General features: G+C 41.0%; 1 non-coding gene across 1 annotated transcript; it reads left to right on the top strand.

The window, feature by feature from the left end:
- The first annotated feature begins 569 nt into the window (after positions 1–569).
- On the top strand, positions 570–651 carry trnal-uag (transfer RNA leucine (anticodon UAG)). Its single transcript has one exon. It is a non-coding gene; the product is annotated as a tRNA-Leu (tRNA).
- Positions 652–6,561: the final 5,910 nt, after the last annotated feature.

The following is a 6,561-nucleotide window of genomic DNA, read 5'->3' as shown; positions in this document are numbered from 1 at the left end:
ATGGACTCTCCTTTCATACATATGCATACTTGTACCCTTTTTTAAAGGGCTACTGCAATATAAGCAGAACATTCATAAAGCTGCAAAAAAATGTTCTCAGTTATATATTTGCTTGAAATCTAATTTGTGCAAAGCCAATATTAAGTTATAACTTGTACTCAATTCACAGACAGATTAAAGTGCACAGTAGAATTGCACATTTTATTAGGTGGAATGTGTGTGTGTGTGTGTGTTCAGTGATTGTTTGCAGTCTGAATGGCCCAGGGGAAGAAGCTGTTTGTAAGTCTGGTGGTGTGAGACTTTGTTGACCTGAAGTGCCACCCAGATGGCAACAGGTCAAACAAGTGATGAGCAGGATGTGAGGAGTCTCCTGTGATGGCCTTGATTTTGCTGAAGCAGCGGGACCTGGACATGTCATCCAGGGAGGGCAGAGGGCAGCTGATGATTTTTTGAGCTGTTTTTCACCCTCTGCACAGTTTGTCTGTCCTCATCTGTGCAGCCTGTGTACCACACACCCAGACAGTATGTCAGTGTGCTCTCCACAGAGGTCTATAAGTATTGAGCCCTCGGGTAGCGTGGCCGAGTGGTCTAAGGCACTGGATTTAGGCTCCAGTCTCTTCGGAGGTGTGGGTTCAAATCCCACTGCTGCCAGCTGAGCCTATTCAAGGCAGTGGTTGTGGGCTCTGGCACCACAAAGGCTTTACAAGGGTTGTAGCTCCTGTGCCTTCTGCAAATGTGCTTAAGAGTTGCCATTAGCTGGCTGCCTGGCTGCAAAAAAAAAATGAGCTCACACGGTACCGGAGCCCCCAGACCCAGGTGCTGAAATAGCTCCCAGGGTTTGGCAACTGGTGTCAACGCCGGCTGCTCCGTTTCACACCTTGCTTTTTCAAACAGCAAGTCCAAACAACCACAGAACGGAACGCAAAACACGGTTTCCGCGTGTGAGCCGCATCAGTCGTGCCCTTACCATGGTTACGAGCTACCAACAAAACTTCAACCAAATTCTACCAAGAATAAAAAATCGACATAAGAAGTGGTGGCCAAGAGGTTTGGGCAATGGAGTGCAAGTGCCAGGTGCACTGAGGTGTAAGGTCATGTGGGTGACCTAGGATGCCAAGAGGTTAAGGAAACAGACTGCTAATGTACGTGGGATGGGCTCCAGTTGCTTTGGGAACAGGCTTGTTTAAACGTGTTGGGTTATGGCGCTCCTCTATGGAATTGTTGCGGTCTCTGTGGACATTTGGTGGTGGGTGCCACAACTGCGCCTGACGAGGTGGCCGAGAGGTTAAGGCGATGGACTGCTAATCCATTGTTCTCTGCACGCGTGGGTTCGAATCCCATCCTCTTCGCTTGTGTGCCCTTTAACCTCCTCTTTACCACAACTCTTGCACGCGCAATGCGTCGGAGTGCTAGAGGGGATCGAGAAAAGCTAGCCCTGGGTCTAGGTGTTTCGCAACCGTGGGCTATATTTCCATGTTGGTTGGACACAGATGCTGTAAGGCTGACGGGTTGCCACTGGAGATCCATGCAGATCAATGCAGTGCACAGTCCCGAAGACAGCGGCCCGGATCGTGCACCTTTATATATCTCATCAAAACCAGATGAAATATCTAATTGGTCTAGATTAACTGAGTGTGTTAAAGATATTAGAGATTGGATGACCGATAATTTCCTATTATTAAACTCTGACAAAACGGAGATATTACTTATTGGCCCAAAAACTAGTACACAGAAGCTCTCACAATTCAGCTTGCACCTAGAAGGATGCACTGTTACTACTAGCTCAACAGTGAAAGACCTGGGTGTAATATTAGACAGCAACTTATCCTTTGAAAACCATATTTACAATATCACAAAAACAGCCTTCTTCCATCTTAGAAATATTGCCAAGCTTAGGAACATTTTATCTGTATCTGATGCAGAAAAGCTAGATCATGCATTCATGACCTCCAGACTGGACTACTGTAATGCATTACTAGGTGGTTCTCCTGCATCTTCAATAAACAAGCTACAGTTAGTCCAGAATGCAGCCGCCAGAGTTCTTAACAGATCAAGAAAATATGATCATATAACCCCAATATTATCATCCCTGCACTGGCTACCTGTTAAGTTTAGAATTGACTATAAACTAGCTCTACTCACATACAAGGCTCTAAATGGTTTAGCTCCCACCTATCTATCCAGTCTCCTAACACGTTACAATCCACCACGCTCTTTAAGATCACAAAATTCTGGACTTCTAATAGTTCCCAGAATATCAAAGTCCACAAAAGGAGGTAGAGCGTTTTCGTATTTAGCTCCAAAACTCTGGAATAGTCTTCCTGACTGTGTTCGGGGCTCAGACACAGTCTCCCAGTTTAAATGTACACTAAAGACTTATCTCTTTAGCCAGGCATACATCTAACACTTCCCATAACCTTGCACTCCAGTACATCTGATTAAATGCACATTCAGCTAGTACTGCTAATATTATGAATAGCAGCTACGCTAATGCTGTTCCATTGTTTCCTTTCTTCTACCCATCCCGAGGCATACAGAGACTGTGCCGGCTCCAGTGGCATCCGGAGATGGACCAGCTCCAGCCGGGTTCTGCTTGTGAGGATTGGGATATTCAAGCAGCGCCATGGACAACAACCTCCTTATTGATTCACATAACACTATACACATGCTGTATCTGCATCACACAATTGTCACCCAAATGAGGATGGGTTCCCTTTTGAGTCTGGTTCCTCTCAAGGTTTCTTCCTCATACCATCTAAGGGAGTTTTCCTTGCCACAGTCGCCTCAGTCACCTCAGGCTTGCTCACTTGGGATAACATCTAGGACTGTTTGTCTGTTTGTCTGTTCATATGTTTGTTGTTTTCTTATGTGGTTTCTCATGTAAAGCTGCTTTGAGACAATGCTCTTTGTTAAAAGCGCTATACAAATAAAATTGAATTGAATTGAATTGATTGCAACAGACTGGGATGCAAGTTCATATCAGCAAACCTTGTCAACAAGAGCCTAAGCCTTTCAAACCTTTCCTGGGTTTGGATTTTGATTCACGTCTGGTAATGGAAGCATGCGTGGTACAACCATTGCGACCGCCTGCCAGAGTGCCTCTCTTTCCCGACCTGGCAGGCCTCCCTTGACCACAGCCCCACAACCCTCCAAGTGCATGGGTAGCGTCGCCAAAAAAAACATGGTTATTAATTAATGTAATTAATTAACTGATTAAATATGATTGTGATAGTTAAATCTATTGATAAACTGATGAAAATGAATGACCTGTAACTAGAGTGAGAATCAGTGGTATGTATCTCACTATGTACAGTAAGTTGTATAGTTGATCCATTTCTGAACACAGCTCTGTGAGGATTCTGTATAATAGTGCTGTATGTGCTGAACTTTACACGTCTCTAGAAGGCCACACCCAGGAAGTGATGCAGTTTTAGTGTTATTTTGTACAGATCACTTCACACAGTGTCAGTGACAGAAATCTAGAGTCATTATGGCTGGTGTTGTATTTCAAGATTCATCATCTATACAATACTATAAGCCTTTATCTGTTTGTGTGGTTTTTAAATTATTTGTACATTTATAAATAATTATGATAATTTGCTGTGGAAAATCATAGGAAACTGATCCAGATTTAAACAAAATCTCTCATAAGTAAATTTGCTGTGTCTATAACCAAAAGGTAATTAAATTCAGTTCAATTCAATTCAGTTCACTTCATTTTTATTTGTACAGCACTTTTAACAATGGACATTGTCTCAAAGCAGCTTTACAGAAATACAGAAATTCAGAATAGAAATTACAAAGTTGAAAATTAACTTTACCCCTAATGAGCAACTCTGAGGCAACAGCGGCAAGAAAAATCTCTGTGAGACGATATGAGGAAGACTCAAATGTGAACCCATCCTCATCTGGGTGATACCAGAGAGTGTGATTATGAATAAATTACCTTCTAATTGTATATTATCAAACATTAAAAGCAGCAGAGGAGATGATCAGATCCACTTGTTTAGTTTTATCATCAACTTTAGCAGACAGACGTGGTGGCATAGGGATTTACCTCCACATGGAGTGATGAAAAAAAGGAACTCAGGTTTAGATTTTGGATGTTGTTTGTACCGTTGTAGGCTGTTTACTGAACCAGTGTCTTTGTTGCTGAAGGACAGAGTAACATCATCACCTTCATCTACAACTTGACACATGAATATAACAGTGAACATGATGAATGGTGTTAGTAAAATGACAATATTCTGAGGTCTTACTGTACTCTATTATATTAATATTTCAGAGGTTCATGTCTCCACAAAGCGTGACATTCTCCATCCCGCTCCCTGTATTCCAGAGATAGGCTCCAGGTTCGAGCTTTAATTTTCAGAGGTAATTACAGTGGGATTTGAACCTCCTTGGACCTCTGGAGAAACAAGCTTCCAAGCGAGAACCAAGCCGGCAGTGCAAGTTTCCATTAGTTTTGTCCCACCCACTCTATTCCATGTAAAACCAGGATTTGAACCCGGGACCTCTCACCCCCGAAGCAAGAATCATACCCCTAGACCAACGAGCCAGGTCATCCTGGTCAGCTTGCTGTGTGCCAATGGAGGGTCACTGTACTCTGTAACTCTCTGTGACCTTCCAGTTCATATGGACTGGGGTCCGAGTAAAAGGAACTGGGTTACACAAAGTCAAGTTAACAATAAAGCGAGGGCTCCTGTGGGATTTGAACCTTTTTGGAATGCAGACGTTAAGTGTGAACCAAGCAAGCAGCTCTTGCCATTGGGCCAAATATATCATTAATCTCGGTGGACATGAAGATCAAAATCAATTCTTGTAGAACAAGCTTGCTTTAGTATCAGGTGGAGGTTTCAGTATAGGTCAAGTTTACAGGATTGTAGCTTCTTTGCTGGAAACTGTACTGTTGCTCCAGTATAGCTTGGTGAATATTATGAGGCTTCAAGTAGTTTCTGTGATATTTGCAGTAAGTTTAAAAATGATTCCAGTTGGTAATAAAATTGAATTAGCTGGTTGCTAAAGAAACTCAGGTGGCTGGTGGGGTATGGTTTGGTAGCTGTTTCAAGGTCTCATCTGTTCGATAGGGTGACACTAGGAAGCTGTAATGGAGTCCCATGTGGTTGCTATGGATTTTAAAAAAATATTTTAGTATGATTTATGTCATTTACAGGGTTGTTACTGTAGTCTTAGATTTCTGTTCTTGGTGAACAGGAATGAAACCCCATGTGGTCTTTAGCTGTTGGAGCTCATCTACCTCAAGAATTGATTATGGAGCACTATTTCAGTAGAGCTTATTTATTTCCTGATTGTGTGATGGAAACTGTGTTTGTATTTTCCACAATTCTTATTCTTAGTTATACATACTTTCAGGTATCCTGTAATTCTCAAAAATATATTAAAGATCCTGCAAAGACACACATGATGAACACATTAAATCTCATGCTCAGTAAAATAAACAAACAAACAAGCAAACAAACAAACAAATAAATAAATAAAAATAAAACAAATCAGCTGCTTGTCAAAAGAGTTTACAATATCCAAATTTTCCAGCATGTGATCTTTACACTGTCATTAAGTAAATAAACCATCAAACCTGCCACTATTGTTTATGAGAACTGCACTTAATACTGCAGAGGGAGTGAACATGTGGCTTCTTCAAACACACACCTAACTTTTCTATCTGTATTTGGATTCACTTAGAATGTTTTGTCTATTCACTTCAAATAAAGTATTCATATATGGTTATATACATATATTTCTATTGGATCAATAACTCTTTTGTAGTGGTAGGCCTGCAGAGAGCAGAAAAGTTACAAAAAGAAATTAACTTTACATAATGGAGTCCTAATGGAGTTCTCTATTATCAAAGTCTTTCAGATTTAAACAGCTGTCATGTTACACAGGCATTCATAAGCTTACATAGGACCCAGAGAGCTCTGCTTTGATGGAGTCCCGATGAGAAGGAGTCCTCAGGAACCGAATCGGAGCCACGGAGGCCAGCTGTACGCCAACTGCATCCTGTTAAAAACGTAAAAAACAAAAAAATCTCTGTAATTCACTTATGGTGTTCTAGATGGCTACTTAATTTACACCTTAACACGAAGCAGGATGTAAGCCTAAACATGTCCTGTTCTCCAAAAAAGATGATGTACTGTACATTTCCTCCCGCCGCCCCATCATAAGTGCTTCTTCTCATCGCAGTTTCATAATAACACATCTAACATTCTGTCACGTTCCTTACAGTAAAAACAGCTTGAGTAAAATAAAGGAAAGGTTTGTTTACCGGTTAAAAGGTTTGCATTACTCATTACGATATTTATCTTAATGATGCTACCAAGTTAATTATCCAGGCTTGCTAACAGTGTAGATAAACCAGTGTTTTTTTCACCCACACCCAGAAATAGAGGATTTTGATTTCTTTTTTTTTTTTTAAAAAGGGAGACGTAAAAATACAAAAATTTCCTTTTTAACGCCGAAACGTTAATGAACCTGTGAGTTTGTAAACTAGTTAAGCTGAGAATAAACAGACAAATATTAGCATTAGTTTGCATTATCTAG

This window comes from Hemibagrus wyckioides, unplaced genomic scaffold (assembly GCF_019097595.1).
Source record: "Hemibagrus wyckioides isolate EC202008001 unplaced genomic scaffold, SWU_Hwy_1.0 Contig1, whole genome shotgun sequence".
Lineage (NCBI taxonomy): Eukaryota > Metazoa > Chordata > Actinopteri > Siluriformes > Bagridae > Hemibagrus > Hemibagrus wyckioides.
Note: the sequence above shows the minus strand (reverse complement) of the source record. Positions and strands in the feature narration are given on the sequence as shown.